This window comes from Cnephaeus nilssonii, assembly GCF_951640355.1.
Source record: "Cnephaeus nilssonii genome assembly, chromosome: 2".
NCBI lineage: Eukaryota > Metazoa > Chordata > Mammalia > Chiroptera > Vespertilionidae > Cnephaeus > Cnephaeus nilssonii.
Genome location: NC_137073.1, coordinates 26,127,078 through 26,138,457, shown reverse-complemented (window position 1 = coordinate 26,138,457; position 11,380 = coordinate 26,127,078). Strand labels below are relative to the sequence as shown.

Genomic DNA, 11,380 nt, shown 5'->3' with positions numbered 1-11,380 from the left:
GCACCAGGAACTGCCTACAGAGAACAGAGCGAGGAGAGGCGGGAAGGGCGGGAAGATATAAATTACTGTGTTTCCTCCTGGGTGGTTAGTCCCCTTTAAAAATGGGTAGATCCAGAGAAGTGTTTCTTTATTTGGTCCCCTCTATTTCAGGATCTCAGAGATAAACAGGTGACCGACCTTGACCACCATCCCACCAGTCAGCCCCCCTTTGGCAAGTGGGGAACATAGGCTGTGTTGGACCAATGTCCCCACCAGTTCTCCCGAGACTGGAGGAAGCTGAGTCCATTGGGAGGGGAATGTTACTCCCTATCCCCCACGATCCTACACTTCTCCTCCAAGGTCCATGCCTCCTCGATTCCGGAATTCGGTGTGGCAAGTTTGCTCATTTGCTCAGTCAGCATTTATTGAAGTCTCCCAAAGTGGACACTTACAATGTGTCAGGACCGGGTTCAGCACAGAGGATTCAGAAGTGACTGAGATAACATGATCCCTTCCCTCCAAGTACTTGTTCTAATATAGGGGCTCTCAACCTTGACACCTTAACATTGTTGAAATTTTTGGTCAAATAATTCTCTGGTGTGGGGCTGTCCTATGCATCACAGGATGTTCAGAAGCATCCCTGGACTCTCCCCACTCCACTCAGTTATGACAACCAAAAATATCTCAAAACATTTCGAGTGTCCCCGGGGCATCAAAATCCCCCCATCTCCCAATAGAGCCACTGTTATGATGGGACAGTGGAGAGGGTTTGGCTTTGGAGCTAGATGGGCCTGGCCCTCCCACCCTATTTGCTGTATGACCTTGGGGGAATTTCTTCCCTGAACCATAGTTTCCGTATTTGCAAATTATGGGTAACCATCATACCTTTACAAGGTTGTTAGGAGAACTAAAGATCAAATATGTAAAGTACTGTGGCAGACACTGTCAACAGCCATCCAAAGCCATCCTCCCCACCCCAATTCTTCTTACTAACAGAACCCCAGTTCTGTTCAAGGATTCTGATCTCAGGAAAGTTGGCTCAGTGCCTTGGTTTGGGGGAAGATATGACCCAGGATTAGCCAATGAGATGTAAGGGAGGGAGCCCTCTGGAAAAGATCTTCCTCTCTGACTAAAAAGAGAGAGGGGAGGGGCGATTGATAAAGAGTGTAGTGATTTTAAAATTTGTGCACAAATTCTTCAATACTCCTTCCATTAAACTTGTGGAGCCTCGTTCCCTTCCTCTTGAGTGTGAAGTAAATGTAGTGACTCACTTGTGATGAACAGGACACAGCAGAAGTGACAATATGTGAGTTCCACGATCAGAGTGTGAGAGGCACTGTGGCTTCCTCCTGTGCTCTTGGATCACACCCTCAGGGGGCTATGGTGACAGGTTGTGAGGACACTAAAGCAGCCCTGTGGAGAGTCCCATATGGGGAAGAGGCCCCAGCTGACAACACCAACTTGCTGGCGTGTGCAGGATCCACCTTGGAGCAGGACCCCCGGCCCCGGTCAAGCCTTCAGATGACTGCACCCCTGGCCAACATCCTGACTGAAACCTCAGGAGAATAAATGTTTGTTGTTTTAAGCTGCTACATGTTGGAGTGATTTGGAAAACTAATACAAGGAGAAACTGTCTGAACTCCCACATGCCCGTCACCCCCCAGTCCTGCCTTTGGACCTTGTCAGATGAGGCTAGAGCCACAGCAGGCAGCAGGAGACCAGCCTGAGAGGGAGGCCAGGTGAGTCTCGGGGATGCTAACCAGGGCCACAAAAACAACCCCAATGCCACCACTTCCAGATGTCTTGCTATAGGAAGAAAATACCCCCTATCTGCCTAAACCATGGTTTCCTGAAGCTTCAGCAATAAATACAGCAAGTTCTAGAAAGACAGTGATGATCTATGATGCTATTTTTACTATGACTTCCATGAATTCCAACACTCTCAACTCCACACAAGGTGCACCCACATTCTGAACTAAAGGGGCTGGCAGTGATAATGGGTGGAGAGCACCAAAATGAGAAGCTTTTAAGTTTTTCACAGGCCAGGACCAGGCCCCATGCTCTCAGTCATCTTGTGCTGCCATAACAAAATACCATAGAGTGGGCGGGGCGGGGGGGGGGGCATAAACAACAGAGATTTACTTTCTCACGATTCTGAAGGCTGGCAGTCCGCACATGGCAGAGAGACCAGAGGTCTCTTATATGGGCACTAATCCCACCATAGGGCCCCACACCTTCATGACCTCATCTAAACCTAAACCTCCCCCCAAAGGTCCCATCTCCAAATACCCTCACACTGGGGGTTAGGGCTTCAACATGTGGATTCTGGGAGAACACAATACAGTCTGGCTCATGTCAAACTGCAGATACTTCAACTCTCTATTCTCCATACGAGAGAGGAAAACAACAAAGAATTCCCTTTTCCTAACTATCGTCTTATTTACAGAGGGCTAGAGCTGGTTCTCAAATTAACAGGTGTTTCTTTAACACAGTATTTGACCTCAACTAGCTGGAAGAAAGCAACAAAGGCAAAACAAAACCATTATATTCATCTTAGAAAGGCTTCCAGCAGAGAGTGGGGTTAAGAATGGCAGGGTTAAAGTCTTTTGAATATTCATTTCAATTCTAGTAATTCATCAAGCTTGGGCTCTGGAGCGGCCTGAGAATCAAACTTGGGTCAGCCACCCACTCACTAGTGGTAACTTTGGGTTACTTCACCTATAATATGTGGATATTAGTTCAAGGAAATAATGTACATAAAGAGCTTAGGATGGTGTCGGGACCATTGTAAGCACTCATTCACATGGCAGCTATTTTTTATTGTTGTCACCAGTATTTTTGTTTATTTTTGTTCATTCTCACCTGAGAATATTTTTCCATTGACTTTTAGAGAGGATGGAGGGGAGGAGGAGTGAGGGGGAAGAGAGAGAGAAAAAAACATCAATGTGAGAGAGACACAGTAATTGGCTGCCTCCTGCACGTGACCACATTGGGGCTGGGGATCGAACCTGCAAGCGAGGTATGTGCCCTTGACCAGGTATTGAACCCAAGACCCTTTGGTGCAGGGACTGACACTCTAACCGCTGAGCCACACTGGCCAGGGCAGTATTTGTATTATTGTCTTTTACTAAGGAAAGAGAGAGGCCAGCAGCCAGACCATAGCATTGTCAACACTCCAGGGAGTAGCCCAGAGAACTAGCAGGAAAATCACAGAACTGGGAAGCTGCACTGTAGCTCTAGACACTGTGTCATTAACCTTTTTGACACTCCACATTGCTCAGCTGCCCTGTCTACAAAACAGCAGTAGGGAACTCCATCTCAGAGGCTCACAAAGAAAGTGCAGGAAGCTTGAAAGACTGTCCTGGATGCATGTACCGTTACCTTCCCAGGCTCTGATGCCACCAGGGATTAATAGCTGGAGTTTCCGGTATCAGAATGGATTATGTCAAGTCTTTTCAGGACAATGAAGACTGTCTTCAGTGGAAAGATGAAAAAGCTGCCTAAGAAATAAAACAGTCTAGACTCCAAAAGCAAGACACTGAGTAAGTTGATTCTTGGCAAGAATGGTTCTGCTGACCAGAAACTGGGAGCTTGCTGTAACAAACACCGCAGGTGACATACAACGGCAACATGTCCCTTCGTCTTTGTAAACCAGATCTCAATTTTTTAAGGAATTGGGGCTCTTTCTGTTGCAAGGGAAGCTGGGTCCTCCCCAGTTACAAGGATGAATCTTGTCAGTCTTAGCCAGGATTGGCAAACCATGGTGCGGGCTAAACCCAGACCACCGCCTGCTTTTGTGTGGCCCAGGAAAATGGCTTTTACATGTTTTAAGTGGTTAGAACGATCCAAAGTATAATAATAGTGTTTCCTAACATTTAACATTATATGAATTTCAAATCTCTCCCCTTCGTTTACCTATTACCTGTGGCTGCTTCCACACTAAACAGCAGAGTTCAGTAGCTGCTACAGAGGCTGAATGGCTACAAGGCTAAAATATTTACTATCTGGCTGCTCACAGGTAAAAATCCCTGGTCTAGTGTCCACCAGAATTACATGGAGGCCGTATTCACATACAGATCGTGGAGAGACAAAGCAGGAAGCCTGCGGGAGGGATGCGTGGGGGTCCATAGGTTTGCCAGACGGCAGGCAGCCCTGGAGGAGAAATTCATGTTGTCTGCAATACCCTTGGATGTTGGGCCTGACGGACTCCTAGGCATGGAGCAGAGCAACAAAACAGCCCAGTTTTCAGTAAAGGACAGCAGCAGGACTCTCATCCTCTCTGGGGTGAGGGCGATGGGATAGGAGCACCCCACTGCTGTCTCCCATTGCTGAGCGCAGAGCAGGAGCCTTGGGTTTCTCCCAGCCTCAGAAAAAGATGGGTGAGCAGCAAGCGGGCTGTTTGGGAAGCCGGTGTGGCTTCTCAGCTAGCTGAATGAAGTCTGGAATGTGACTTGGTGCTTTCCTGGAGAGAGAGGTATATTTCCCAATTGTAGGCACAGAGCATCTAAGTGCACGTGGGCCAGACCCCGAAAGAAAAGGAAACCTGTGCTTTTGCTTCCGACCTTGGAGACGGCCTTGCTAAGATCCCTCCTGGTATCTGTCAGCTCAGCTGCCCACTGAAGGGTCTGAAGGGAGACTGGTTGGATGAGAGAGGACGGCTGACATGGTGGGAACTGGTTTATCCCTGTGTCCATACACTTCTTCCCTTGGGGACAGCTTTGTGGGGTTTTGTTGTGTTTTTTGTTTTCTTGGTATCTTAATGGGAATCTTGATTAAGAATCATGTGTTACCAACTGCGTGCTGTAAATCCTAGAGGCCCCATGCCTAAAGCTGAAGGCACACCTTTTAAGCAGCTTTGCTTTTGGTGGTGGGGTAGAGAGGAATTCTTTTTCTGGGCTGCTGAATACAGTTTCTTGTTACTTTAAGAAGCTAGATAATCAATCACCTCTGAAGTTTTGGGGACAGGGTGCCAACAGTCCCCTGTGCTGTTTGCTTGCTTTGACTCTTCTGATGACACTTGGTTTTCACCTGGGCTGCCGAGTGGACTTCCATTTGGCAAGCCCTGCACAGGAACACAGTGGAGGACGTGCACGGGTGTGATCCCAGCTCGGCCTACTTAATTTCCCAGGACCCCATTCAAAGGCACAAGGAATCCATTTTTCAAACATACTATTGTTTATGTTTTCATTTTAACTATTTTTGTAAAAGTTCTTTTCTTTTTAATTGGTGGAAGGATACATATAACATAACATTTACTATTTTAACCGTCTTTTTAAAGGTTACAGTTCGGGATACTAGGTACAGTCACCGTGTTGGGCAGCCATCACCGCCATCCATCTTCAGAGCTCCTTGCATTGGCAGAACTTGCACCTACTGAACAGTGCCTCCCCACACCGCCCAGCCCCCGGCAGCCACCATTCTGCTCCGTCTTAAGTGGAATCATACAGTATTTGTCTTTTTGTTAATGTAGGAAATGTGTTAAAGACTATCATTTTAGTTGTAAATTTAATTGCTTTTATAGTCAGAAATTGACTCTGAGAACAGTGTATGCTATCTTAACATTACTAGGTTTCTGAGCAGAAACCCCTGGGCAGCTAGCTGGTCAGTAAAACAAGGTCAAATGATACACGCCCAGCTGTGTGCAACTTCTAAACCGGAGAGTATACTGCTGTTCAGGACAACAAGGTTTTGAGATTATGGAATAACGAAGATGAAAACCTGGATAAGGTATTTAAAGCTACGCTGTCAGCTGAGGTACACAGACACATTCAACACGAGGGATGGACCCTGGGTGCCATCCAGGGAAGGGGCCGTGTGGGGTTAGAGGCCTCGCTTGCAGAGCCCAGGCAGAAAACTGAAACCGTTATCCTGAGGAAGCAGTGATTACGTGGACATGGTTTTTCATGGTACCTAGGCATCCTGTTTTAATCTTTATTACCGAAAAACATGGAAATTACTTTGCTTATGTACACATGTTTAACTCACGTGCCTTAAGCAAATACACACTCTGACTCAGACAAGAAGAAAAATCTGTTAACAGAGTTTTACTGCATCTGTGGATCAGAAATTCAGCTCTTCGACGTCATTAAGCTCTGAGGGATGCGTATATGAAACCTTGATATCAATATATTCGAGTGACCCAGAAAATCATCAAAATCAGAAGGTAGTGAGATCCCTGTTGCTCAAGACAGTAGTGTCTGGGAAGGCTCAAAATGGTGTTGCGCTCGGCATCCTGGATCAAGACTGTGTAGCGGTCCTGGGATCACCACTACCAACTTCTCAGGAATGCCTCTCCATATGGAACACAAACTTTCAACCACCACGGGTTCCAAAAGAATTACCACCAGGGACCAGCAGTCAGCTCTGGTATTACGGGGGACATGTGTTCATGCTACATGGAAAACTTCTAACTGAGATTCCAAACAAGTGTGAAGTGCCATCACTAGCAGGTGCACTTGGAAAACGCAAGCACAGGCCCGGTCCATGCACTCAGGCCGTGCCTCAGTCTGTAAACTGGGAAACCTCACAGGGGTATGGACTTGGACCCCAGAACTCAGAGCCATCGAAGAGAATTTTAAGGAGAAGAAAAACTGAAGCAAATATCCAGCCAGAGGCTCCAGCATCCAAACAACTTTTAAAACCATAAAGAAAGATTCAGAAAAACATACTGAAGTAGAACTACTCAAAATGTTGGCTATTAAGCAGAAACTTGACTTCCATATGATTACTGGGGACACAGTAATAGGACTTCTGGGAAGATGGGAAACAGAACCATCATTTTACCCTGGAACTCTCCGATCATTTATCCAAACCCACGTGCTTCCTCACAGCTTGAGACCTGGCTCCATGGAGGTCGCCTAGAAGTTGCCAATGTATAGATCAGGGGTCCTCAAACTTTTTAAACAGGGGGCCAGTTCACTGTCCCTCAGACCGGTGGAGGGCCAGACTATAGTTTTAAAAAAACTATGAATAAATTCCTATGCACACTGCACATATCTTATTTTGAAGTAAAAAAACAAAGTGGCAAAAACACCCACATGTGGCCTGCGGGCCGTAGTTTGAGGACGCCTGGTATAGATGTTACCGCTCTATCTACAGCAGTCTCTGACATTGCTGAAGCCGTCACCTGTGCTTGCTTCAAGGTGTTCTCGAGCATTGGTGATGGCAGTCTTCAAGAAACAGGGGTCCAGCCCTAGCTGGTTTGGCTCAGTGGACAGAGCATTGACCTGCGGACTGAAGGGTCCTGGGTTCAATCTGGTCAAGGGCACATGCCCAGGTTGTGGGCTCGGTCCCCAGTGTGGGGCATGCAAAAGGCATCTCATCGATGATTCTCTCTCATCATTGATGTTTCTAGCTCTCTCTCCCTTCCTCTCTGAAATCAGTAAGAATGTTTTTTTTAAAATAATTCAATGAAAAGCCTCAGGACACAGCAGAGGGGACCACCTCCTGCCCTGTAATACCAAACAGAGCAGCTCCACTAACTGCAATGAGTGAGTGACGTGTTTCTCCCCCCTGATGTGAAAGACATCCCAGCACAGCATCCTGGTAGCTTCTGCTTCTCCAGTATCGTAGCTCCTTTATTTGAAGTGAAGTGAAAATGCTGCAATGAATACTGGAGTACACCCTCCAACCCTGAACCAGATGATGGACTGGCTATGCCTACTTCCAGATGCTAGTTTTAATACTACCAGAAGCAAAAAGGCTACTGTTCAGACTTTACAAGTTTGTGAAACCTCAGATATGCATTTGGTCCCAAGCTCAACAAGACCGAAGTAAGTCTTCATGAGCCACAGAAATTAAATCAAGAAGAGAATAGTGGGGAATTATATTCAGCTGAAGTGCTGGAACTCTTCTGATATTACCAGCTTTCTTTCATGGATATTTTATGGAGCTCTTGTGAAAGGGGATTCTTCCCACTCATCCGGGCAAGAGATGTGTTTTGTTTGTGACTGTCTTGGTGACAAGAGTAATGTGTCAGCACATACCCAGACGATCACTTATTGATGCTCTTCGGTTGGACTGCAGGTTCCATACCAACCTATTCTAGTTTACCGATGCTGGCGGACAGAGGTTCTAAAACTTTTAAAAAATATGTAACTAGCTAATTTTAAGTAAACTTATTTGTGACACTTAAAAAAGAAAAGATAGGCCTCCTGGGAGGGCACCTGAGCATTCTATATTGGTCCCTCTTACCCTTTAGGCCAAGAGAGACCCTCTTCTCACAATTCAATTGCTCACAGCTGTTGCATGAGCTCTCTGTTCATGTCGAGGTTGAAGTCTCGTGATGACTGGTGCCATGGATCTGTCTCTCACCCAGTGGGGCGAACTGAGCCCTCCTGGAGAAGAAACCCGGGTTCCAAAAGATATGTGATCAGTGCTGGGGCCCCGCCAGCAAGCGAGGGGATCCCAAGGCAGGTGCTGGGCATGGAGGCCACGGGGGCATAGGCTACCAAGGAGACAAAACTGAACCTCATGTCACCCTGCTTGGCCCCGGAGGATGGCTGGTTAGTCAATGACGGGTAAGATTCCTCAAGGAAGGAACAACCTAAGACAGGCACAGTCGCAGAGGGGCCATCAGGAGAGAATTTGGGGATCAATAGAGGTGGGGCACAGACCCTCACCCCCCAAGATTGCAGGGGCCTGAACCCTAGCCCCTTCTGAGGGAGGTCTCCTGCCCCCATGGCTGCTTCGTGCTTCCCATGCCCAGCTCAGATCAGGACCCAGGTGACCGACAGAGACTTGGCCGACAGCAGCTGCCCTCTCACTCCAACAAGAATTGTTTGAGTTGTCTTGTACCCATGGTGTGGGGAAGTGGGTTTACGATATCTAAATCCAGCCTACCACCAGGAATGCTTAGGACCTACTCAAGAAGGCAAATAATCCCTTCCACCAATATTTACAGGGTAAAACAAGATTATTGTTAGAGTAATAAATTTGACAGTAAAATAGTAGTCAAGTTTTCAGGCAAATTTAAATTGGCTAGTTGAAACAAGCAAATATTCTAGAAAAATTATTTGTACTGGACAAAAAGGTGTTCCTAAAGTGTCAACTAAAATTTTTATTGGTACTTCATCTCATGATAAAATTGTGCACCATATAATGAACCTAAAACAGTAATATTATAGTGCAAAAAATTAAAATTTAAAAGCCATCAAGACTACATTATAAAATTTTCAAAAGCTTCCTAACATTTAAATCAAAAAAGGAGGGGATAGTAGAGGAATATCATGTAAGGAAAAATATCCTGTAAGTAAATTACATCTAGAAAATTAATACTTTAGAAAATTAATTGTAAGGCTAAAAGCAAGACACCCATGAAAAACACACAAGGTGACAAAACAAGCCAGAGGAAAATCATTTGGGCAAAAATTGAAAAAGGATCCCCAGTCAAATTTATAGAAAATATTCCTTTATTAACTTTTGGTCGAGAATATGTTTGTATATTTTCAGAAAACAACTCCGAGACCATGTGGATTCCAGCAAGAGAGGAATCGACAGGACTACTCCAGCCATGAAGACAGAAGAGAAGCAGTCCAGAGACGGAAGACGCTGATGTGGCCTTCCCATACTAGCAGTTAGCAGCTGTGCATCACTGCAGATTGCCCAGGACCAAACCAGACAGAGTCGGACCGGCATTACCACCATTTGTCCACCATCCAGAACTGAAATGTCAGTGCTGACATGTACACATAAGGAACTGTTGGACATTGAAATTGGGTCTCAAAAGAACTGTTGGCCCAGAAAGAAACTCACTACACACTGATTCATTTGCCTGTCACCATAACCATTATTGCTTGTCTCATTTTCGGTTCTTATAAGTGTATTTCTAATAGCACATGATCTCACTTATCTAGGGGAAATAATGAACAACATAGACTGATGAACAAGAACAGACCCAGAAACAAGGAGGCATGGATCAGACTGTCGGGCCTCGGGGGGAGGGTAGGGAAGGGTAGGGGTAAGGGGGAGATCAACCAAAGGACTTGTGTGCAGGCATATGAGCCTAACCGGCGGTTAAGGACAACAGGGGGGTGGGGGCATGTGTGGGGAGGGGTGTGGGATGGGAATGGGGGGACGAGGACAAATATGTGATACCTTAATCAATAAAGAAATTTAAAAAAAGAAAAAGAAAAGATAGATTGTGGGCCCTACCCCAGAGTTTCTGATTCAGCAGGTCTAGGGTGGGGCCCAAGAATTTAATTGATATTTATAACAAGTTCCCAGGTGATGCTGATGATGCTGGTCTGGGGATCACACTTTTGAGAACCAAAGGTCTAAGCCACAGTGTTAGGATGGCTGAGTGATCTAAGGCGCCACCTGCTACAAACGACAAAAAGAGCAGACAGGTGGAAAGACACTGGATTCACCATTACAGAAGTAAGCCACTGAATGAACTAACCACAAGGCCACCCTCTGAAAAACAATAGCTGCCATGACTGTATAAGCCACTTCCACTTGGGTTCTCAGTGATTCGAAGCCAAGCACATCCTCTGAGGTATCGTTATTCCGCACAGCCTGACACTAGCTAGGTTCCAACTCCACCCCTCACCACTGTGTGCACACCACCAATGCCAGACCAGGAGGACTGGGGTCAGGCACAGGGGCCACACTTCCCACCATCCTACAGGAGAGAGGGGCAGAAGAAAGCATTATCTTGAAAACCATCAAATCCCAGGTCGAAGCCTTAATTCCATCACTCAGTAACTGTGACCAGAACACCTGTTCACCCCATACTCCGGGATGTGACCACACCCGCATGGTTGACCCCAGCAGCCCTGTCTGTAGTTCTGGGCAAGATCATTTCCTCTCTGGACCATTATTACCCATGAGAGCTGGCATATCATGAACACTCCCCAGGTCTCAGACACTGTGCTAAACCCTTTACCTACGTGATCTCATTTAATCCTCACGACAACCCTCTCAGATGGGACCATCATTCCCCCACCTCACAGCTCAAGAAACTGAGGCCCTGGAGGTTCAGTGGCTGGTCCATGATCACGCCGCTTGTAAGTGCAGAGTCGGGATTCCAAGTCAGATCTGACACCTCAAGAGCCCACGTGTTTGAGTTCCACACATCAGGGGCCCCAGAGACATTACTGCTTCTCAGTGTCTGACACACAGGCTCATTCCTCTCCCATCACCCACCACTCAGCCTAGAAAAGGAGGCAGAACGTTGGCTCCGCTTTCAAAAGCCACCGGCTCTGGCCAGCCAGCCCGAGTGAAGCTGACATAAGCATTAAGGGGAAATACTGAGAGATAAGATGTGGACAACGAGACGGTGCCCCTTGAGAACTGTGGTGGCAGCGTGACTGCAGGAGCCCAGGCCTGCCCTGCATCTCATCAGCGTGGGTTCCGGGGCCGCAGCCTGGTCTTACCTGCCAATTTCCCCGCCTGGCTGAGC

General features: G+C 46.7%; 1 pseudogene across 1 annotated transcript; it reads left to right on the top strand.

Annotated features, from left to right (window-relative positions):
* The first annotated feature begins 4,146 nt into the window (after positions 1–4,146).
* On the top strand, positions 4,147–7,175 carry LOC307110432 (nucleolar protein 11-like; annotated as a pseudogene). The gene is made up of 3 exons: positions 4,147–4,263; positions 5,548–6,717; positions 7,122–7,175. The product of its transcript is annotated as a nucleolar protein 11-like (transcript).
* Positions 7,176–11,380: the final 4,205 nt, after the last annotated feature.